This window comes from Cricetulus griseus, unplaced genomic scaffold (assembly GCF_003668045.3).
Source record: "Cricetulus griseus strain 17A/GY unplaced genomic scaffold, alternate assembly CriGri-PICRH-1.0 unplaced_scaffold_1, whole genome shotgun sequence".
NCBI classification, from domain to species: domain Eukaryota; kingdom Metazoa; phylum Chordata; class Mammalia; order Rodentia; family Cricetidae; genus Cricetulus; species Cricetulus griseus.
The window spans coordinates 8,291,014-8,316,508 of record NW_023276808.1 but is presented as its reverse complement, the minus strand read 5'-3'; the positions used below and the strand labels follow the sequence as shown (position 1 = coordinate 8,316,508).

Genomic DNA, 25,495 nt, shown 5'->3' with positions numbered 1-25,495 from the left:
TAGGCATAGTGGTTTATGTCTCCCAGTGAAGAAATGATAAGGAATAGCCATTATGGTATTTTTGCTAGAATGAAATGCATTAAATAATAGAATCATTTATCGCTAAATGTTTATTGTTAGGAATCTGTATCCATATACATGAATAGATATATATATATTCATATATATAGTTACACATAACAGATTCAATTAACATTAATGTCATCTCATCATGAGTTAGTGTTACACATGCATACATATATGAAATATATAAATGATAGGAAAACAAGGTGCAAGAGTCCATATATACACATAATGTGTAATATTTGGAGAATTTTCATCTGTACAGTTGGTAATATAATTTAAGCACTGACTTCCATTATCTAAATGAATGCCAGGCTCTATGAAATGAGTTGATCACCTCCATAACATTGAATCAGAATCGTTGTAAATGTTATTTTAAAAGATTTCCAATGCAGTTTATGAATTATACAGAAATTGAAGCTGGAGAATTGAAAGTAATAAAATACTCATACTTCTCATTGAATTCCCTCCAAGGTAATGTTTTGGGCTACCCTTATGCTGGATTAGTTTCCTTTTTTATTTATTGGATACAAGTTTATTTTACATGTCTGTCACAGTTCCTCTCCCTCTCCTCCTCCCTTGCCCCATGTCCTCATCTCAACCCCTGTCTGAATCCTAGGGTGGGTGAGGCCTTCCAGGGGATATTCAAAGTCTGTCATGTCATTTCTAGCTTGGCCTAGACCCTCCCCTGTGTGTCTAGGCAGAGAGTATCCCTAAGGATCATTTTACTAATAATGAACCTATGTTGCCATTGATGACAGATTATTAACCCAACTCTATTATATAAATTGGGATTTAGTCTTATTGTCATGCAGGCTTATATTTGGGCAGTGCAGGATGTTGTATCTACAACACTGCTGTATCACAAGGGAGGTTCCCCTTCATTTGTCCCTCTGAGCTATTACAGACCATATCTGCACAGATGGGACTACAGACTCCATAGTTTTTCTCACATATTCTCTAAATAGAAACTTCCTGAAAAATAACAGTTTTCTTCATTCTTAGGTACAGAATGTTGTCAGTATTTTTCTCTACAAGCAGACAAGATGTCAGAAGTTTGTTCTCTCTTCCTAGATAGAAATGTTAGATACAAGATTTAAACTTTGCATTTTAAGGCAACTCTATGGAAACTGACTGGGTATATACTTCTTGCCATTTGCTCTTGTTACTTCACTGGCAATAGGTTTTAAGGGTGTGTGTTCTTACTTGTCTGTCTCTTAGTGCATACTTGACATATGCTCTCTTTGTATATAGTTTTGTATCAAGTATAAATCTTTTTCTTTAGAATAAAAGAGGAATTGTAGTGAGAAATGCAACCAGACTCACTTATGGCACTGACCATGCCCATTTCTGCATGGTCACAGGGGTGAACTGGAGCATGGTATTTGGTCTGGTGTTCAGGACAGGCTTGCTCTCTTTTGGTTCCCCTTTGGTCATGGAGAGCAGCTGGGTATGAATCCTTATAGGTTGAACTTTGGGTTAATCAGTTTATTATGCAAGTGAATACTCACAGATAAAATTAACCTATAATTAACCCAGCCCCATGTATCTTCATCTGTACATCCACATATGTTTTCTCTTAGTTTTATATGATATATTCTGGTTTCTTTTTTGTGTGTGTTGCATGCACTTCTGCCTTCCAAGTTCTGGGACTGAAGAAGCCACCACCTCCTGGCTCAGCTTTCTTAATCAGCAGAGTGCAACTTCCTCAGGGATATTGTCATTCTCAGTGGAAGAACCTTCCCACAGCCATCACCATGTGACACAACCTCTCACAGACACTGAAACTAGCCCTTGTGATCTGGTCAAGACATCAGCTGTGTTTTCATCAGATGATACTTGCTTATGTCATTTTAAGAATTCAAGCAAACTGGGAAAGAGAAAAGTACAGGAGAGAATTTTAAAAATCCAATACCAATGTACTAACCATAAAATCCAATTACTAAGCAAAATCACAAACGATAATGTTAGGGAAAACATGAAAACACAGATCCGCAAAGAAATAAAGAGGGAAGACTCTAAGATAAAGGGGAGAAAAGTAAACTTGTTTTCCCATAGAAAGTTCACAAACTAACAAAATCTCAAATAACTCATTTACAGTAAATTCTCAGAATACAAACTTAGGTAATGGTTCCTCATTTTTAGAGAAACTGTATTATAATTAAATTATGATAAAACCACACAAAATCAATGTTACCACTGATAAAAGGAGACACCAAACAGACCTGTACTTATAAAACTGTCATTTGAATAGGAATGACAAGATTACAGTCAAAATAAAAATTCAAAGAAATCAATGGCCAGCATTCTCCCTGTAAACTCCAATCCCCTCAATTGGCAATAGGAGAAAATGGGTTGGGAACGGACGGCTGTTTCAGCAGAAAGTGAGATATTTGCTTAAAGCATTCTGCTGTTTGAACTTCAGAGGTTATAGCTCTGAGTGCTAAATGCATTTCATTCCCCTATGATGAAGAAAACAATGTCTATTAGAATAACGTGGACACCATATTGTTTTCTACAATTGTTGATTGAATGCAATCAATTCCTCAGAGTGAGGAAATGAAAACTTTTCAAAGCAACTTCAAGATTAACACTTTTTTAGAGAACCTCTGTGTGATAAGTATTTTACAACAGGGAAGACAAGTTTGTTTTGCTATAACTTCTTTATTGACAGCATGCATCCACTGGTGGTTTATGTTAAAAAAGGATCCATCCTGGCAAAGAGATTGCATTCCACATAAGCTGTTTAAATTTAAGAAAGACTACTTGTGACAGGGTTCAACCAGAAGGTATTTTATTAGGCAAAGGGATGATAATATGGGGAAATGGAGGGGAGAGACCATCCTTCAGGGATAGGAGCAATAGGAGAGAGGGAAGAAGGGCAGACAGAAAGAGACAGAGACAGAGAGGGAGAGGGAGAGAGGACACAGACACAGAGAGGGAGAGGGAGAGCAGAATGGGAGATGGGCAGGGCCCTTTTAAAAGGGAACACAGTGAAAAAACACTGGTGGCCCTCTTAGTAGCTAAAGCTGAAGGCATATCCTGTCAGAAATCCAAGTACAGGCCAATACAGATGGCTGAACACTAACTACTGTCATCAGTAAATCTCCTTTATTTGGCATAAGGTTATGCTTTGGAAAATTTAATAGGGATAGAAGATTGCAACTCTAACTATTTAGGCTGATGGAGATTTACAGAGAAAAATTATCTTTTAGAGTATATGTTATGATGTAGATATAAATATATTATAAGGTGTGGTTTAATATAGTACATTATAATGTATACTTTTAGAGATACATGTAAAAGATATATCAGTACCACAGTCCTCAAACATAAAAGCACATAGAACACAAATAGAAAAAAATGGGAAAGCACAAATGCACACTGTGAATGATAGTTATTTCTTTCCTTCTGAGCAAGCTTCCTCAGAGGAAGGCCACATAAGCTTCTATGGAGGACCAGAAAGAATTCCTTTGACAAGTCATTACTGCTGTCTATCTCAAGGCTATGATATTACTGTACAGAATTTTATTTTTAAACTTTATGTATATGTGTGTTTGTCCACATTTGGATGTTTGTAGTACCTGAAGAGGCCATAAGAGGGAAACGGTTGCCTTGGAACAGAAGTTGCAGGAGATGGTTAGCAACCACTGTTTCTACATATGTAATCTATTGTTGGGAGCCGAATCTCAGGGCTTGGCATGAGATCCTAGGCCATGCTTTGCAAGCCACATAGTTAACCTTTACATAGCAGTCCTTAGAACCTCAGCTCAAGAAAAGAAACAACTTGACCCAGTCGTCCACCCACAGGCTCAGTCACTCAGGCAACCCCTTCCTGGACCTCTTACTCATAAACTATTTACCCTGCCAAACATCCTCTTTGTGGCTTCCTAATATCCTGCCTATACTAAAACCTATGCACAAACAAGCCATTCAGTCCCTTTCCATATCCTGACTATATATGCTAGCCTGAGAAAAGTAAAGTTTGCCACTTGATCAGAATCCTGTCTTGTGGCCGTTCTTTCTGTGTTTCTTGTCCCTTTTCCCTATCCCTGACTCTCTTGCCCCAGGTTGATGTCCTGCAGGACGGGACAATCTATGTCCAATGCAACAATACCCAATGCTCTTAATTGCTAAGCTCACTTTTTAGCCAAATTTTTATATAACATTTATTTTTATCCATTTTTTAAAAAATATATTGAATCACTTCCCTCTTCTTTCCCAATTTATCCCCTTCTTAATTCTTTTAAGTAGGTGTGAATAAAGTATTTGCAAAATTTGAAGAAAGTCTGCTGAATGCATTTCTGTTGATTATTTATTGTTTCAGCATTGAACATGCTGTTATTAATAGAAAAAGAGGGAGATGATTCCTGCCTGATGCTATTTGAACAGTGATGTAGACATAAGATAAGTAATTCATCCTTGGGTCATAACAGATTTCGAAGGAAGGTAAGTGGTATGCACAGCTAAGAAATATAAGTAAGCCATATATTAAAAGTTTTTTCTATCTGAAACCCTACCCAAAGCCTCAAGTCATGCCTCTCCAGAAAGATGTTCAGAGAAGCCATAAATATTGCTACAGTAGATAGAATCTTATCTGGAGGAATCATTATTTTCCCAAATGAAATGTACTTGGAATTTAGAATTTCATGGTGTCTACTCTTTCACTAGATATTACTCAATGGAGGTGACATAAATATCACATAGAACAACCTTATTCCTGTGAATCAGGAAGGTACCAGTGATTGCTGGGGTGGACTGAGAAGCATTAAACTCCCAGTAGGGACTGCGGGTACTGTCATTGACAACAGCATGAGTTGCCAAAAACTAAAGAGTGGAAGAAGTGAAGGGGGCTGACCCATCACAGCTGAGTGGAAACAAAATACACTATATGTCTGCTTGTCCTTAGTTACAACCAAATAATCCTGTGTGGCATTTGATACTCAATCATCAAAACTTAAGGTATCTTCCTAAAAATTCTTCCATTCTCCACAGCTCTGGAAATATAATATGGAATAATCCATAGAGTGACTTCAATACAGTTTCTGGCCACAATCTGTATATGATCTCTAGTCACTGTAGTTGTCTGGACCTGTGGAACGGCAATCTACAGCAAGATATCCAGGGAGGGGAATGGGGACAAGTGACAAGAGAGAATGACCACAGACAGGATTCTGATTAAGTGTCAAATTTTATTTTTTCTAGGCTAGCCTATATAGTCAGTAGTATGAGGTAAAGTTGGAGGGGGATAAGAGCCCAAGATAAAGGTGTTCAATTAAGCAGGATGTTAGAAAACTAAAGAAAGAAGATGTTGGCAGGGTCAAAAGTTCATGAGTGGAGGGGAGAAGGAGGGTTACCCAGGTAAATGGTGAGATGCGGGAGGGTTGCTTAGGTAAGTGGACCTGTGTTTAGAACAATAGATTGACGTCTCGGTCATGTTGTTCCTTCTGGGTGCTCATGCTTCTGGGAGTCATTTATAATCAAAAGACAGTTCTATAACCATGTGGTGTGCCAAGTTTAGGCCTAAAGGTTAATGGCAACCAGTATGGCTCCCAACAAGTCACCACCATTCAGAGTTCCAAACTGAATGTTTGCAGGTATCAGGGAAGCAGAATATGATCCCATTCAGACAAGTCAGACTTCAAGCCTGAAAGTTCCTAATTTGTCCTAACAGGAGGTATAAAATCAAGCAGGGGTACATCTCACATGTGGACTTGTGCTCTCCCAATGATGCCTATTATCATATGGGAGATAAATTCACTCTTGTGGTTTTGGTTAGCCAACGATCTTTTAAAGGCATTTATTGTCAGCTTCCATCCTGATCATTTCTTTTGTACATTTCCCTCATTTTTTTGAGATTTGTCCTTGGGAATTTCCATAATCACCAAGTATAAGTTAATTTCTGATGCAGTCAATTACTGTGCTGTGAAAAAGATACACCACACTGGTTACTTTCATATGGTATCTATCCATTATGTGTCCTTTTATGTATTTGAAGATTACTGTGCCGAGCAAAGGCTTTACCACACTGATTACATTCATAGGGTTTCTCTCCAGTATGTGTCCTTTTATGCATGATAAGGGAACTGTGGCGAGAAAAGGCTTTAACACACAGATTGCATTCATAGGGTTTCTCTCCAGTATGTGTGCTTTTATGCCTTTGAAGATTACTTTGCTGACAAAAGGCTTTACCACACAAATTGCATTCATAGGGTTTCTCTCCAGTATGTGTCCTTTTATGTATTTGAAGATTACTTTGCTGACAAAAGGCTTTACCACACTGATTACATTCATAGGTTTTCTCCCCTCTATGTCTTCTTTGATGAATAAGAAGATAACTGTGATATGCAAAGGCTTTACCACACTGATTACATTCATAAGGTTTCTCTCCAGTATGTGTTCTTTTATGCCTCTGAAGGTTACTGTGCCGAGAAAAGGCTTTACCACAGTTATTACATTCATAAGGTTTCTCTCCAGTATGTATCCTTTTATGCACTTGAAGATTACTGTGCCGAGAAAAGGCTTTACCACAGTGATTACATTCATAAGGTTTCTCTCCAGTATGTGTCCTTTTATGCATTTGAAGAGTACTGTGATAAGATAAGGCTTTACCACATTGATTACATTCATAGGTTTTCTCCCCTCTATGTCTTCTTTGATGAAGAAGAAGATAACTGTGATATGCAAAGGCTTTACCACATTGGTTACATTCATATGATTTCTCTCCAGTGTGTTTTCTTTCATGACTTTGGAGATAACTATTACTTTCAAAGGCTTTATTACATTGTGTGTATACAGAAGAATTCTCTCCAGTTTGCCTTCCTTCATGCCTGCCAGGAAAAGGGTCATATGTAAATGCTTTACCAAATTCAATACAATGTTGAATCTTGTTACCTGTATAAATTAATATTATAATTTATTTCAGTTGTAAAGATGAATCTGATATTATAGTTTTACCACTGTGCTCACATTCTTCTTTTCCCCTTCTTTAAGGGTTGCATGTATCTTTGAAAATTGCTGTGAAGATATAATCTTGTATTACATGGTTCTCATTTTCAGAACCTTTTTCTAAAGGTGATTTTTCACATAATGAGGAGAACTAGAAAAAATCAGAAGTTTATCATCCTTTTTGGTATTATTAACTTTTCCTTCTCTGTGAGTCATACTACATTTGCTAATGAACTAAAACAAACAGAAGTATTTACACAGACATAGAGTCATAGGGATTTTCTGCAGAGTGAGCTTCGTGTATTATCAATGAAGATGGAAAACAAATAACTGGTACACTTGAATCAAATTCAACAAGTATGCTCAAACTGGGGACTACTACATGACTTTTAAATATCCTACAAGAGAGGTATATCATGTTCTACATATCTCTTTGCTAGTACATGATATTCTTAATAATGTAAAGATTACGAAGCAGAGGCTTCCTCATTTAATTCAGTTTGACTTTCTGTTCTTTATAGATATATGTTATTGTGATTACACATTCCTTACAATAACTGCCCCTTGACTCTTGACAATAATTGCTCCTGTCACAGCAAGTACATGAGTAAAACCAACTTTTCTATGGAGTATTTGCTTAATGGAAGTTTTGGAGACATCACTATCAATTCAATCTTTTCTATATCTTTAGTAATATAGCTAGTATGAAATAAGTAGATTTACGGTACTACAGCATAGCTCTCGTGGTGTAATGATTTAAGTGGCAGTTTCTCTCAATGCCTTATTTTCTTGTCTTCTTTCTTAAAATATTGCTTTGCAAATGCAGCTAAACTACCTGAAATTGAGTTCCGTGTTCTTGTGAGAATTTAATAATCCTCAATGCAAATTATGCTGTGGTTAAATACACTGCTGTTTCTATTTCAAACTTCAGGACACATTTCAATTTCTTCAGAGACACATTTCTGTGAGCTTGTAAATGAAAATTACCTGTCATGTCTTTTTGAACTTGCACAATGTTCTTCAATATTGTCTTCCCAAGAGTATCCTAAAATATAGGGCAAGAAAATGTATAGAGTGTTATTGAGAAATAATATATGCATATGTGCAAAAAATTATGTTACTATCCTCAGTGAGCTTTATAACTTTGATTTATTTATTACATTCTTTTTCTATCTCAATCAAATTAAAGAAGAAAACCAATAACCAAGGAAAAGTTGTCCTATTATTTTAAAATGGGAATGAAAATATTCTCTTACCTATATCATGGAGGTTCTCATAGGTCTCCAGCATCACATCTTTGTAGAGATTCTTCTGAGAAGTATCCAGCATAGTCCACTCTTCCCAAGTGAAGTCAATATGCACATCTTTATACTTCATGGCATTCTAAAATATCACATACATGTATGCAACTTAAAGGAAAATACTGACCATATTGTAAATGTGTGTTTCTGTAGAACCTTATTTTAAAATGTGTTACTTTTATGCTATAGAAAATTTGCTTAATGAAGTAACTATGTGTTAATTTTTTTCTGATGTATTAGTTTAATTTTATGAAGCTGTTCTTCTTTGCCTGAATACAACAGCTGATATTCTGATGAAGAGGTTTTTATCCAATAGTGAGTCAGGAGAAAGGAAAGGCTGTGGTATCAGGAACAAAGTATATACAGAAGGATAAATCTGGAAGCAAGGAGGAAGGCTCAAGAAAAAGAATAGTACAGGGCCAGCTACCCAGCCACACAACATGTCATGAAGTAGGAAGGAAAGTAAGATACACATAAATGGACAAAGGTAAAAGTCCTGAGGTGAAAGGTAGATTGGATCATTCAACTAGAGAAAAATTGGCTAAAAATGAGCCAAGTAAAGGACATGCATTATATAACATGCAACTGTGTATCAATTTGGGACCTGGGAGGTTCCCTCCCCAAAAGGTATAAAACTAAAGAGCTAAAGGAGTAAAACATTTAAGTCAATTTTACCCAACATGCTATATTTTAATGTAAGGCCTGAGAATGCTGAAAAATATTTACTTAATGAATTTCTCCCTACTGTTTACCTTTGAACAGCCAGTACACTAAGTAGCAAAGATAACCTTAGTCAAAATGATTGCCAGAGCACAATCATGTGAATGCTAGAGCTCTAGAAAGGTTGTGTGTTGTTCTTCTCCATTTGTATATGACTATACTGTGAGTTTTAGATTTGCTCCCATGAAATCCTAAGAGGGCATTGACATCTGGGAGAGCATGATGAAGATCCATGTGTGGCTTAGCAATCTAAAGTTTGCTTTGACAGTAAAAAGGCTAAAAGACAAACAGTTAAATAGCTCCAGATAAATGGAATTGAAAGAGGGATTGTTGAAATAAAGGAGTCTATATACTTTAAGAATGCCTTAACTTTAAAACAGTAAAATATATTTGTCAAATGAGAATCAACACTGCTTTGGAGGAGCAATTCTTCTTTTGTTTCCATAGAAAACAAAAAGCTATAGATTTGCTCCCGGCTGACATAGATATTGTTATACCAAGTGAGACCACTTGAAGCTGACAGGCCAGGCATATCAACTAAAGTTACTGTTGCTCATCACAGGAATTAAACTTAATCTCAAATTTTCTCAGTGACCCCTTAAGGATGCCTTCAGCAGGAAACATCTGGAGAACATGACTCCCACATTCCCAAATTTTGGTGGGTGGTAGTCTTTTGATTATTTGATGGGTCATGAATAACTTATATTTAGGAAAATATAGGAATCATAAAATAAAAAGTTAGATTATTGAATCTAATGTAACTTAAAAACAATTAGTAATTTCAAATGTTTTGTATATTAATAGAAATTTATGTTAATTTCTCTTACAACACACTGTAGATATGTTTGTACTGTTGCTTAAAAAATATTTGTGTAGTGATACAAATTTTTGTATATTGATACAAATTTAAGTTTCGCTGTTAAAATGTATTTATGTTTCCACTCATAGTTTTTGAGTGCAAAAATCAATGGCTAATTTTATTTTAGCTTTTCATACATAAAGATAATTGAGGTTATCTCTGAGGAAAATGTCTATTCCAGTCTCAATTGCAGCAAAGTAATGATTTCTAAATTTCCTGTTTTTCAAACAATAATGACCTTAACAATAATGGCTACAGTATTACGTATTACCCTAGATACATGAAATTAGGAGTCATGATGTTTTGCTCCTACTACAGTAAAATATTAATGGAGGAGCCCATCCTATTGGATGCTTCTATAATTTTTCACTGGAAATATTTTGTAATATGTGTATTTCCAATACTCACTGAAAAAAATCTCAACTTCACAGGCTTTTTTGGATTTCTTGTATATGATCTGAACTCGTTCAATGAACTGCTTGTTAACATATTTGTGTATGTTAATTACAGTTCTACTACCCTCTTCAAAGACATCAGATTTTGCAAGTCAAACCAGAATTTTGAAGAGTATGTGTTTGCCTATTTTTATTGATAACATTGATTATAGATGGTATATAAATAACATTCATAAAGCTATATGATGGTTTTAAATAATGTTGCATGTTTATATAATTTTCCAGAAGTTAGACACTGCATTACAAATAACCACTCAGTTGATGTACATAGAAGGGTTAAGTAATTCTTACCCCTTAATTTTATGACTTAAACATTTATTTATCTGTGTGTATGCATGCACATGCGTGTGTGTGTGTGTGTGTGTGTGTGTGTGTGTGTGTGTGTGTAGATCAGATGACAACCCTCAGGAGTCAATTTGCTTTCACCCCCCAACATAGGTCCTAAAGATCCAAAGTAAGGTAGGAAGACATGGGAGCAACTACCTTCATCCATTCAGCCATTTCACACACTTTTTAATATTAGCTACCTCAAAGGTTAAATTTAACAGGATAGAAGTCACAGATCACAACATTGGTTCTCACATTGTGGGTTGAAACTCTTTGCAAACTTGTATCTCTAAAAATATTTTCATTAAAATTCATAGCACTGCCTAAATTACAGTAATTTAGTAGCAATAGAAATAATTTCATAGTTAGGCATCATCACAACATTAAGGTTTACAACTATTGTTCTAAGAAAATTCCCATCAATTTATCCTTACTTTCCATTGTTAAACCAAAACCCCTTCAGTTTGATCCCTCTTTTAGTTATATATAGTGATAAATTTTCCAATTTATTCCACTTAGTTGTGACCCCACGTGAGCTTATGTCTTGCATCCACCTGCTATGGCGGATGGCTAGGAAAGACAGCTGGAAGCGTCTGCACAGAGATATTATAGGGCAGCGTAAGGGGAGTGTCTAGGGGTAAGCACAGGCTCAGGATTTGTGTCTCCAGGCTTGGAGGGTTTGCCCTGTGTTGACTGGTCAACTGGTTGTTATGGCCCATAGGCCCTCCCAGGGTAGTTTCTATGCTCTGCGCATCATGGCTGTGCATTTGTCCATAAAGCACACCCAGAGCTGTTAAGTATAGTACCACCAGCTATATTCTGATCGGTTCCTTGCCATGAGGCAGGAGCCTAACCTTCTAGTGACCAAGGCAAGGTCAGACAAGTGCGTGTTCAGCTGTTAAGGATGATGAAATGGGGAGCTGGTGCCTTCACCTTCAAAGCTCAGCCTGAATCTAGTGGCCAGAAGGGCCCTACAGCTCTTATGACTCCCAAGTCACCTAGGGGTCTGATTTGCTAATAAGGCCTGATTGACTAAAGCACCTTGAATAGGGTGTCAGTGTGCTTAAAGAAAAAGAACAATGGTTCCTGATCCTGACTTCCACCCCAGAAGAAAACAGTCTTCAAAAATCCCATAACATAAACTCATAATGACCTGAACCTATTCTGCTTTGTATCATCCTGCTACTGTATTTCTTCAAAACAGAAAGAATCCATTGTCTAGAGCTCTCCAAAAATGAGTGTGATTTCTTGCTATGATTATGCAAACTCTCATGTCCTCTTGTGGTTTGAGCAAACCTAGAACCACTGATGCACACATATAAAATAAAGTAGAATAATTTGAGGTCCACGTCCTGCCACATGTATCATGGCACAACATGTGGAATCTGCACTATCCACCCATCCAACCCCACGCACACCTGCAGATCATAAATTCCTTTTCTTCCCTGGAACTCAACGTTCCTTAATAACGCAATTGGAGTGGAAGGTAGCAGAAAGGTAACAGCACTCTGACCATATATTAAGGAAGGATGAAAATCATCAACTCAGAATCTATATGACATATATTTTCTGCCACTTATAATTTCTCCATGTGGGTGGTATTTTTTATACTTTAACAAATGAAGCTTGACAGGTGGGGGTCTCACACTTCTTTAATCCCAGGAATGGAGAGGTAGAGACAGGGGCATCACCATGAATTTTAATGAGTTACAGATCAGGCTTCAAAGCTACAAAGAGAAACCCTGTCTCAAAAAAAAATCAAACAAAAACCCCACAGAAAACAAAACCAAATAAAACAGAAAAAAAGCTTACCCAAACACAAGAATGTGGATTTAGGAAATAGTTAGCTATAGAGGCCAGGTAATGGTGGAGCACAACTTTAATCCCAGCCCTTGGGAGTCAGAAGCAGGTGGATCTCTGTGATTTCCAGGCCTCTCTGTTCTACACCAGATTTATCCATTCTAAAAGACCAACAGAGCCAGGTGGTCGCGGCTCAAAACTTTATTCAATTTATTGGGACTTGGAGATAGGAGTAACACGACTGGGGGGAGATAGAAAGATAAGGCTGGAGGTGACAGAAGCTCATTGTATTCAGACTGCAAATTTCTAGGTACAGAATAGCCCGATTGGTCTCAGGATTCAGAAGAGGTAAGAATGAAGGCTGGATACTCTCCTCCTCTGAACTTTCACCATTAACCCCTCTATCTGAATCCAGGTTTTCATAATTAATATCAATTAGAATTAGCACTACAGTCTCCAGTGTACTGTAATGTGACATAGTGCAACTGTGGTGTAGAATAGTAGAATGGATGGTAATAGAATTGATGGTATTAGTATTTACCAATTTACCAAGTTTATTGATATATTTTGCATATGTTTCTGCATCTGATAGAAACTTTTCTACATGTATACATGATATGGAATATAAATAACAATGAGCCGCTTGAGTTTTGGTATCTGAATTCTGACCCACCTGGCAACATCTACAATATGTTGTATCTGATAACCCAAACCTCTTGCACAGATTAGCAGTAAGAAGAACAACAAAACCTAAATAAATAAAGAAGTAACTAATTGAGCCTTGGAAAATGATTCATCTTAGTTTAGATGTTGTATATGATAAATTTACAGTATAAAATGGATAAAGTCCAATGACAGTGAACAGCAATATATAACAAAATACTGATTACAAAACTACATTCACAAAAACATAAAAAAAAACCTTTAAAAAGGTACATTCCCAATGGAAATACTCAGAATGTTCAATGGGATTATAAAAACACAGTAGACAGATTGATATAATATGATTTCTATACTTAACACAAAGCTATAACATTCAAAATGTGTACAATATTTGTAAAAATTAAAGAGGATAGAGAGAAAAAGACAAGAACAGAGGCCAGGAAATATAGTCAAACATCTACTAATAAAAAGAAAACATGTAGCATAACCAGGAAAAGTGTGATTATTGACAGTGTTATCCAACTACTTATGAATCTTTGTGTATGGAGATTAAATAAACACAGACTTCAAAACTCCAGTTAAATGAACTCAAATGACCGTTAATATGTTGTTTCTGTCTCTTTAGCTACCAAAGTCAGAAGTCCCATGCTCTAGAGTGCACTCTTCAAATGTAGGAGATTTCTTGCTTTGGCTCTGCATCCTTTGTGCCTCTTAAAGTTTAAGGTAAACACAGCCCCACTGACCCAATCACAAAACATGGAAGAATAATTTAAAATCTGCTTTCTGCCACACGGATTATGGCCCATGATGTGGATGCTGCCCTAACACCTTGAACAACACCATGCATAACTGAGAAATCTTTGCAGACCAGAAACAACTTTTGTCCCCTGGAACTAAACAGCACTGAATCACACTATTGTGTTTGGTGGTAGTAGAAAGTTAAAAACATTCTAAACATGTATTGCTGAAAGCCAATCCATATCACCATTTTTCTACCATATTCTAAATTATTTGCAATATTTATAAGACAAACATGAAACTGGGGAACATTATTCAGAAATTCTAGAAACCAGACTATTAGTTTTCCCATCTGTATTCCCACTGCACACCAAAATCAGTGTCTGTGCAAGCACACTGGACTGTATTATTACATCCATCATATCCTCAAAGGCCAGACCTGTAAAGTCCCCACTATCCAAGAAATACATATACAGGGAGATTCAAAGGATACGGACAACTCCCCAGGTTACTACATTGACCAAGAGAACCACAGTCTGCCTCATAGTCAAGAGAAATTCCAGGAGAAATACCAGCTCAGGAGACCTTCTCTAGACACCCTACCATCACCATGGTATAGATTGTGTTCTTCCTTACAACTCCCTAGAGCAGAAGAGGAGGAGAATACTGGAAAGGAAATACAAGCTCTCTGAAACCAGTATTCCTGATGGGAAAGACTTACCAGAGTCCTTCCTTGGCTAGAACCACCCAGTTTGGCCTAGAACATTAGCAGCCTCCCTACCAGGTAATTAGAAATCAAATGAAGCAGATACCACAGTCCCCTTTCTCTGCCCTTCCCACCCAGCGGAAAGAGGCCTAGTCAAGAAAAGAAATGGCATTTACAGCATGAACAAAAATTGACTCCAAATGGATCTTACAGATACATGTTAAATGTTAAGTGCAGAAATTATAGAAGACTCTAGAACAATTGGGCCTCTCCAAATTTGGCAAGATGATTTCTAAAAGCACTTAGTGCTGACTACACAGATGTTTCTACACAGAGATCCCTGATTTAAACTTTCCAAAGATGCAGACTGAAGTATTCAACGGCCATCAACATAATCAGAGGAGTTGCTAGGCCCACATGGGACCTCACAGAACACTTAATTTGGCAGCAGGTTCCCACCCAGCATCCAGGAGTGTCTGCCACATGGCTTCCCATGCCTCCCCATTCCATAGTCCCCATCTTGGGTTAGCATCCCTTTGCTCACCAAGATGTGGCATCTGTGGTCTTCTCTACTCCCATCACAAGCCCTAAAAATAGCACTCATAGCCCGACAATCAATCCACTGGCAATTTATAACACGAAATCTAATTCTAAAGCTATATGCAAATTGTAAACAAAAGAATTCACAAAAGGATTGCCAAAAATAGTACACATGTTGCCACAATGAGACGTCTATACTTACATAAATCTATAGTAATCGACAAGGTGTACAATATTAGGGAAAGAATAAAGGGGATGGAGATAAAAAGCCAAGAACAAAAGCAGGACAATATAATCAACTTCTCATCAAAGGAAACTCAGCCAGGTAAACTGAGATCTTGACCAATGTTACCCAGTTACCTATGTTTCTTTTGTTTTGAAATTAAATAAACTGACTTCACAACTCCCCCCAAAATAAGTAAAATGGACCTTTAGACTCTTCTGCTTCTGAACCTCTAGCTATCGATATTTCTTCCATACAGAGATGCCCCATGGCCTAGAGCTCTCTCCACAAATAGGAGTAATCTTTTGCAACGTTTCTGCAAATCCTCATGACCCACTGTGGTTTGAGGCAAACCCAGTCACATTGATGCCCACACAGAAAAAATATGTAGAATAATTGAACAACTGCTTCCTGCCACATATATGAAGACCCAAGATGTTCATTCTGCCCAATCTACACACCCAACACCACGGACACCTGAAAAACTTCCGCAGATCAGAAATTTCTTTTTCCCCTGGAAATAAACTTTCCTGAATCACGTCATTTTAGCTGGTGGAGTCACAAATTTAAAAGAACTCTGATCATGTATTAATGAAGGATGCTCCCCATCTCTTCAGTAGGATCAGTGGCATCAATTTTGTGGAGCCTTTAATTTTTTTCTGCAAGTGTGGTTGTATTATGTTTATGCATTAACAAATCAAACTTGCCATTTGGTGGTGGCACATGCCTTTAATCCCATTGCTTGAGAGACAGGCAGGTGCATCTCTGTGACTTCAAGCAAGTTCCAGATCAGGCTCGAAAGCCACACAGAAAAACCCTGTCTAAATAAAACAAACAAACAAACAAAAACACCTCGACTGAAGAACAGAGTGTGCAGCCAGGCAGTAGTTAGCCATAGATGCCAGGTCATGGATGGAGCACAACTTTTAAACCCAGCACTTGGGAGGCAGAGGCAAGTGGATCTCTGTGATTTCTAGGCAACCCTTGGCTACACTACATTTATCCAGTCTAAAAGAGTAGTAGGGACAGATGGTGGTCCCCTAAACCAATATCCTGTACTCTCTCATCGCTGTCACAATGACCACACCTACGGCAAGATTTCCATCCCCCAAACTGGGGTGAGAAGCACTGTTCAATATATACCCTCAGATCAGAAATTCGGAGAGCAAATAGAAGCCAAGGAAAAAAGACACTTCCAACAAAAAAAGAAATGAGAAATCAGTGCCTAGACCTGAAGTGATGTCAACGCAAGATAACTGGGTGCCAACATAAAAATATAACCAACAGCCACAAGAGCAATAGGTCACTACCATATTCCAGGTATTGTAATACAGCAAGTCATGAATATTCCAAGATATTTGAAGCACAATTAAGACCTTATTCATAAAGAAGATAGAAGTTCTAAAAGTTGAAATGAATTAGTTCCTTAATGTATTCTGAGAAAGGATGAATGAAAGTAAAAGAACTCTGGTAATTTACTGATTTTGTTGTTACACTTAGGCCAGTGTCTATCTTTTGGGGGTGCTTAGGAGAGAAACTCAGGTTAGGCACTGAAGGAAAAACATGAGGAACCATTGTTTCTTTATTTTCCCTTTTGCTTTGTCATTATATTGTATTGAGCTAGGTTTCTTAACCATCCCAGGCCCACTTGCCCAGAGATATTGTCAACTCAGTGGAAGTATTCATCCCACATAAACCCTCAGTCAACACAATACTTTTCAGGCAGAAATCAGATATTCTCATCTAAGAACACACTCAGTCGATGTTTGCTCAGATGACAATAGAATTGGTCATGTTTATACCTGAGGCTAATTAGGAGACAGAGACAGTAATATATGAGAAGTTTTCAAAATCAAAGCCAATGTATCGATCAGATGAATCAATTAAGTGTCAAATACACAAACATAACGATAGTAACAACTGGAAAACACAAATATGCCAGTATGCCAAGAAATTGGAACAGACACACATCTATGATAAAGAAGAAAATAACTTAAACTGTCTCTCCACAGCAACTTCCCCCAAAAAACAAAAACTTCAGGAACTGATAATATACTTTATGAAGACAAATTTGTGAATGTCCAACATTTTTAGGAAAAGGAATATAACTAGGTTACTGATATACAGTACAGAAAATCACTACACAGACTCACATAAAATGAGGTCTATACTTATCACAAGAAGACAACAATAAAAAATTCAAAATATTTTTGAAAGGAGTGTTTGGTGAGAAAATGCTAAGAAATAAGGCAGGAAATATCTTGGCAACTTTTAATCAAAGACCAAATAAAACATAGGAAAGGAAAAGGGTCATCATGAACAGTGTTACCCAGGTCTCTATTTATAAGATTATAAAATAAAATAAACACAAACTTCACAACTTTCACAAAATCACCTGAATATGACACTCGAACTGTTGTTACTGACCCTTGAGAAACTGATATTTCTTTCAAAAACAGAAGCACCATGCTGTAGAGGTATTTCCAAAAATGGAGGTGATTTCTTGCTATGGATCAAAATCTCCTTATAATTCCTTTTCTTTCATGTAGAAACAACCCCACTGATAATCATAAAACAGGATAGAAAAATATTTTAAAAGACAGGTATACCAATGGAATTGAATTGAAAACCATGATATGGAACCACATACCTGAAGCTGGACAATGAAGACATAATTATACAATGTAAAAGAGAAAGCATCTTCAGTAAATAGTGTTGGCATAACTGGGTGCTGGCATGCAAAAGACTGCAGACAGATGCATAACCAAAACCATGTACAAAATTTAGGTGCAAATGGACCAAATACCTCAACATAAATCCACCCACACTGAAACTCTTAGAAAAGAAAGTAAGAGGTACCCTGGAAGGATTTGTACAGTAGACAGCTTCCTGAACATAACACCAGTAGCACAGACACAGAGATCCACAATTAATAAATGGGACCTGCTGAAACTGAGATGCTTCTGCAAGTCAAAAGACATGGTCAAAAAAAATGGCAGCACAAAAAATGGAAAAAGATATTCATCAACCCCATATTTGACAGAGGGCTGAATTCCAAAATGTACAAAGAACTCAAGAAACTAATCACAAAACAGCAAAAAATACAATTAAAAAATGGGATACAGAATTAAATAGAGACTTCACAATAGAGGAATCTAAAATGGCTGAAAGACACTAAAGAAAGTGCTCAATAGTTGGTGGTGCACGCATTTAATCCCAGGAATCTGGAGGCAAAGGCAGGTGGATCTCTTTGAGATCAAAGCCAGCCTGGTCTCCAAGTGAATGTCAGGATAGGCTCCAAAGCTACATAAAGAAACCCTGTCTCGAAAAACCAAAAAAAAGTGCTCAATATACTTTGCAATCAGAGAAATGCAAATCAAAACAATTATGAGGTAGCATATTGTTCTTATAAGAATGGCTAACATAAAAAACACCAATGACAGTTTATGGTGGAGAGGTTTGGGAAAAGAGCATTTCTCCACTGCTACTGGAAATGCAAAGTCTTACAAACACTTTGGAAATAAGTACAGAAGTTACTCAGGAAAATCGGAATCAATCTACCACAAGATACAACAATTCCACTCATAGGTATATAGACAAAAGATGCACATTCAACAAGGACATCTGTTCAACTATGTTCATAGGAGGATTATTTGTAATAGCTGGAACCTGGATTCAACCTAGATGGCCCTCAACTAAAGAATGGATAGAGAAACTGTGGTACAATTACATAATGGAGTACTACTCAGCAGAAAAAAAAATAATGGAATCTTAAAAGTCAGGGGCAAATGGATGGAAGGTAGCCCAGTCATAAAAAGAAAAACATGGTATGCTCTCTTATATATGAGTTTTAGACAGGGAAAAAATGACTAAAATTCTACAGTCCACACCACCAGAGAAGCTAGGAAACAAGGAGAATCCTAAGAGAGATATACGTGGCCTCACATAGAAGGTGAAAGGGACAAGATCTCCTGCGCTAATTGGGACCATGGGGGAGGGGAGAAAGCTTTAGGAGAATGAAAAGGGAAGTCGAGGTGGTGAGCAGATGACTTGATGGAGCAGGAGGATTGAGACAGGGGAAGAATAGAGGAGAGCAAGAAAAAATATAGCATAATAGAAGGAGCCATTATACATTTAATGAGAAATCTGGCACCAGGCAAATGTCCAGTGATCTACAAGGATGACACCAACCAACAATGTAAGCAATAGTCAAGAGTTTTCCTTAAATGCCCTTCTCTGATAATGAGATTGGTGACTACCTTATATGCAATCCTTGAATCTTCATCCAGTAGATGATAGAAGCAGAAGCAGATACCTACAGCAAAATACTGAGCCACACTCCTGGAATCTAGTTTCAGATAGGAAGCAGTGATGAGCAAATGGGTCAAGTCAAGATGGGAGTTCTCCACAGAAACAACTGACCTGAACAAGGGGGAGCCGATGGACAAGAGACTGAAAGTTGGGAAACCAGCATAGGACTGATCCAGATCCCCTGATTATAGGTGTCAGTTAGGAGGCTTGGGAAATCCATGGGGCCTGTAGCAGTGGATTAGAATTCATCCCTAGTATATGAATGGACTTTGGGAGTCTATTCCACATAAAGCAACACTATCTCAGCCTGGAGACACAGGGGTGGTTTGGCCATGCTCCAAATGATATGACAGACTTTGAAGATCACTTGTGGAAGGCATCACATTGACTGCAGAACAGAAATGGATGGAGTAGGGGGTCAGTGAGGGGTAGAGAAGGAGGGTGTGAGGAAACTGATTGACATGTAAAACAAACTACTTTCTAATTTAAATTTTAAAAATGAAAGAAAAGCTCCTCATTTCTATAGCCTATGGCACATAACATGGAATCTGCCAAATCTACCTGCACAGCACCATGCAAACTTGAGAAATCTCTGCACATCAGAAAATTCCTTTCTGCCTGGAACTAAACTTCACTGAATCAAATAATTCTGTTTAGTTGCACCAACAGGTTACAATCTTTCTAATCATGTATACAGGAAAGACAATCCACATCAAAGTTTTTCCACAAGTTCCTAAACTATTTGCAATATTTTTAATACAACTCTGAAGGAAGAATGCAATATTCTGTACTTCTAGAAACCAGAACATCAGTTTTCTTATATAAGCACTACCCATATGTGAACACTGTGAATATTGCAAGAATTATATCCCACATGCCAGGTCTGCAGAGTCTCCCTTTACCCAGTAAATCCATACTGGGAGGCAAGGAGGAGAAAAGTCATTGGACAGCTCAACATATATAACAACAGAACTACACACTGGTTCATGTTTTGTTCAACTTCCAACAGAATTGAAAGCTTACTGGGTGGTGGGGTGGTGGCACATGCCTTTAATAACAGTACCTGGGAGGCAGATGCAGCAGGATCTCTCTGAGTTAATACCAGACTAGTGTACAAGGTGAGTCCCAGCACAACCACAATGTTTACACAGGGAAAGCATATCTTGAAAAACATACAAAACTAAATATGTAAATAAATTAAATGATACCTCACCAGACCTGCTCTGATCACATTCACCCACCATGGTATAGCTTGTGGTCCTTCTTACAAAGGCAGAAGAAACCATGACGAGAAACCACAAGTTACCTGACACTAGTACTCCTGACTGCTAACACCTGCCCATCCAATAATCCCCACATTGGCTAAGGCCACCCTGGTAGGACTCATATTGCCAGCTTTTCTACTGGGTGACCACAGATCAAATGATTCAGACAGCACAGTCCTTCGAGTTCTGCCCTTACAACAGATTAGACAGAGCCCTAGTCTAAAAAGTTTGTATTTTAGTGGAAACTCTTCCTCTCTCATATAGCAAGTCTGTTCTTCATCCAAAGCACAGAGTCAATTGTGTGCACATTCCATTACACACTCAATGTTCTGTGAAAGAAATCCATTGCCTCAGAGGTGGGAAACCCTGCAAGCAAACACAGGTCACATTAACAGAGTTACTGTGGTTACCGTGTAACTGAGTGAAAGAAAAATATGCCACACGTTAAAAAACTATGGGGTATTGATAGGGATTGGAGGAAGAAAAAAAGGGGACAATGAATTTATAATTTCAAAAATTATTTTGAAAAGTTGAAACAGGCTTTATTACCATGTGGTCCAGAGACTAAAGTCTTGTATTAGAGCACATTAAAGATTACCCAACTTTTCTCTAAAGATAAGCAAAATAAACCAGAGAAATACCAGTCCGTAGAAGTGGATACTAGCATATAAAGTAAAACACAATCAGACAAGCAGGATAGTCCTTAAATAATTAATTAAGTACACCACAGTCCTAAAACAAAAGATCTTCAGTGATAGGATCCTGAGGTGAAGGTGACAAGGCACAGGGAAGATACAAGGAGTAAAAGGTAAAAAAAGATAAATTCTAGGTTGGGATGGCATTGCAGAGGATATGTCCCAGACTAACTAAGCTTCTGAAGAATAGCATCCTGTAAACTACATCAATGAGGTGGGAGGATGGAAGGAAATGGGAGAATCACATGAATTCATCAAAAAATATCATATAATTGGAAAAACTCAGGAAGAGACTAGTCAATCTATGCCACACATGGGAAACAAAGTATATCAAGAATATTACTGAATTAAGACAGAGTGCCTTTAGGACAGACAATAGGTCAGTATACTGGGAAGAGTTTGGTTCTCAGGATTTGAAGCAACCCTTCCAAACACTCCTGGTCCCAGCCCATTACCAGCCTGAGGACTTAAATGAAAGCCATGCGTGATGGGGAGATTTCTTCATACAACTGTGTTTCATTTTCAAATAATTGTTACCTGGTCTCATATTGCCCACCTGACAAAACTATGTTTTTCTCAAGGAAAAAAAAAACTAGAATTTTATGACACCAGGGTTTAAGGTTTGTTGTGACCAGTATTGGCTCCTTGATCAGATTGTCAGAAAGCTGTTCTTAGATACTGGGATGGGCCTGGTTGCTTGTAAATCAGGGGTGGCTTCTTTTTAATGGTTTCAAGCCAAATATCTGGACAACCCTGTTGAAAAAATGAGTATTCTAGAATCCAAATAAGGCTGGTAAGCCTATTCTTATTTTGGGGTTGTCAGAGCCAGTCCTCTCTCAGCTCAATTCTATTCAGAGAGACATACTATGGGAAGTAGAGAAAGGAAGATCTCTATGAGTTCAAGGTGAGTCTGGTTTACACAGACAGTCCCAGGATAGGCTCCAATGATACACAGAGAAACCCTGTCTCGAAAAAAACAAAAAAGTGTTTACTAGAAACATCCTCCTACACCCAGCTCCGTGCTTACAAAGTTCTGATCAGATTAAGCCCACAGAGTAAAATTATTGAGAGACCTCACTCTAGGGGAAGAATTTACATGACTGCATGGGATTTCACAGGACAGGGAATCAGGCCAAATTCTCCCCCCCAGATACAGGGAGGATCCACCACACTGTCTACCACTCCTTGCCATCTTCTCCTCCCCATCTGCAGACAGCATCCCCTAGCTCAACATGTTGTGCATTCCCAGATCACTGAAGCTCTCAGCTAAGCTTGCTGCAGCAGCAACAGCACCACAGCACACAAAACTGCTGTCTTCTCTTCAAAGTCAAGCCTGAAGATTGGTGACCAGAAGAGCCCTCCAGCTCTTCTGACTGAAAGGTCACATGGAGGGCTTGAATGGATAGTGAGGTTTGAGTGACAAGAGCATCTCCCATAGGTTTGGAGTGTGCTTAAAGACACAGTATTGTGGTTCCTGGCCATGCCTTCCACACAAGAAAAGAATCTTTACTGCATCCGCACAAATTTGCATTTCAATAGCATTGGCTTCTGGCTCAGATTACCAACAGTGCTGTCTTCCTGTTGCCCATAGTACCTTCCCCTTGTCCTCGTGGATATAATTAAAAAGGTTGTACACACCAATAAGTGTCTCTGATGATGCAGCAATCCAAATCAGAACAAATCAAAACGAATTAGAGAAAGCTCACTTGGGAGACATGGAGCAGGGACAGAGCAGACCACTGGGGCACTGAAACCTCCATTACCCCCTCCCATCCCCTCCCAACCTTTCTCCTTCCCTCACTCCACTGTCTTCTCAGTCTCAGCAGGATCAGATCTCTGTAATCCCTGAAGTTCTGGGGCCATTTCTGTGTGGGATAAACAGCAAAGGCAGAGGCTGCAGCTCCCAGAAAAACAACCACATCAGGACAGGGAGCTGCAGTATTGGCAGCAGCCTCCCTCACACTGATCAACACAGCTGCTCTTTGGGTGTGGGGCAGGGCAGAAGGGGCAGCGATCTAGATGGCAGTGGTGGAGGCTGCTGGACCAGAGTTCACTTGCAGATATTTTGTGCATGAGTTTTGTAAAGAAAGGAGATAACTGTCCATACTCCCATGACCTCCCTGACAGTTATATGGTGTAGTGTGCAAGGATTTTCAAAGAGGGTCTGTATTTATGGAGACTGCTGCACATATGAACTAGCAAGCCACTGCTGAATTATCACCGCATGGCTCAGTGAACAAGGAAGAGCCAGAGAAGGAGCCAGCAGTGTTGTAGTCAAAGAAGCAAATCTGTCCCTATGCTTCATTCAGTGAGTGTCACTATGGGGAAAACTGTGTGTATCTCAACTAAGACTCCAGGTACATATGGGGCCTGCAAGTGCTGCACCCAATAGATGCTGACACAACACATAAATTCTTGCATTGAGGCCCATGAGAAAGACATGGGTCTCTTTTTTGCTCTGCAGTGCAGCAAGGACATGGTATGTAGGGTCTGCATGGAGTTGGTATATGAGAAAGCCAACCCCAGAGAGCACAGCTTTGAGATCCTGTTGAACTGCAGCCACACCTACTGTCTCAAGTGCATTCGAAAGGTAAAAGTGCTAAGCAATTTGAGAGCATGATCATAAAGGGATACTTCTGCTAATCTTCATTTGTGCTTCCTAATTTTGGAAAGAATTTAGTATCTTGGGCCAAATTCCAACTGGAAGAACAACATTTAAATGCATGGATTTTATCATGAACCTGGGTGTTCTAATTGGAATTTCTTTTTTGTAGTTCAGCTAGCTGCTAGGTTAGTCCATCTGTCTATTTTATTTGAATGAGGAAACCCTGGGTATAAGTTGGCAGACACCTTTTTTTGAGGAGATTGTGTTTAATGGATTAGACATTTTAGGCTTCTTGAACAAACTTATCTAGCTCTGAATGTATGTTTCCTGGTATTTTACATTTAACACTATTCCATACATTAAACTAGCAAAGAATCCACCATTTTTAAAAACTGTTCACATATCTCAACAACAGACTCAAAAAATCCAAACACAGAAAATTTTCAGGAAATAAATTTAGTTTAATGAACAGAAAAGGAAAATGCTCACATTTAATGGATATGGCCCTCCTGAATGTCCTTTCAGTACCCCAGAAAGGAGAGGGGAAACAGAGACCCCAAAACCAAACTGAGGTCAGATGAACTGAAGAAACTGTCTTCCAGGTAGTTACAGGGATTTCATAAAACCAGCAAAGTAAAGAAAGAAAAGATCTCAAACAAAAAATTGGTCTTCCCCCATTCACAAGTGAGGAAGAAGGCTCCATTGCTTTCAGTTTATTCCTGAAATTGAGAGCAAACTCTAAACAAATGAATAATACTAGCAAGAGCAATATTCATGGAAATTTGAATATTTAGAGATTCATGAGCTATGAAGAATGTTTTAATGAGGTCTATTGTTATTCAGCACATCTTCCTGCATGAGCAGTTGAAAAAATGCAGCTGCTTTATTTAAGTTTCTCTATAGCAGTGGGATGGTAGAGTGCATCTCTCCATTTATCTATAAAGTATAAGTATTAGAATGTCTCACAAGCTGTGGTATCTTTAGCCCAACCATTGCTTCCTAACAATGGAAATTTGAAGAATTGAGTAGATTGTTTCTAAGCCTTTAGGCTAATTCAAGTGAAGAATTCAGTAATTGTTCAGTCCATGAGACAGGTCATCTCAGTTTGTCTCCTTATACACAACAACTCCCAAGAAGTAGGCTATACTGCTAGTACCTGAATGAATTTGGTAATGAGAGCTAGAGGAAGCTGGCAAAAAAAAATCTTTTTCAATATTTTTTATACACACTGGCTGCTAGCAGAAAGTGAGATCCAAGTTATAAGTGGATCACATTC

At 38.1% G+C, this 25,495-nt stretch overlaps 1 pseudogene; it reads left to right on the top strand.

Moving 5' to 3' along the window:
* The window catches only part of LOC118239761, a 148,809-nt pseudogene that overhangs the window by 76,034 nt on the left and 47,280 nt on the right, over positions 1-25,495 (top strand).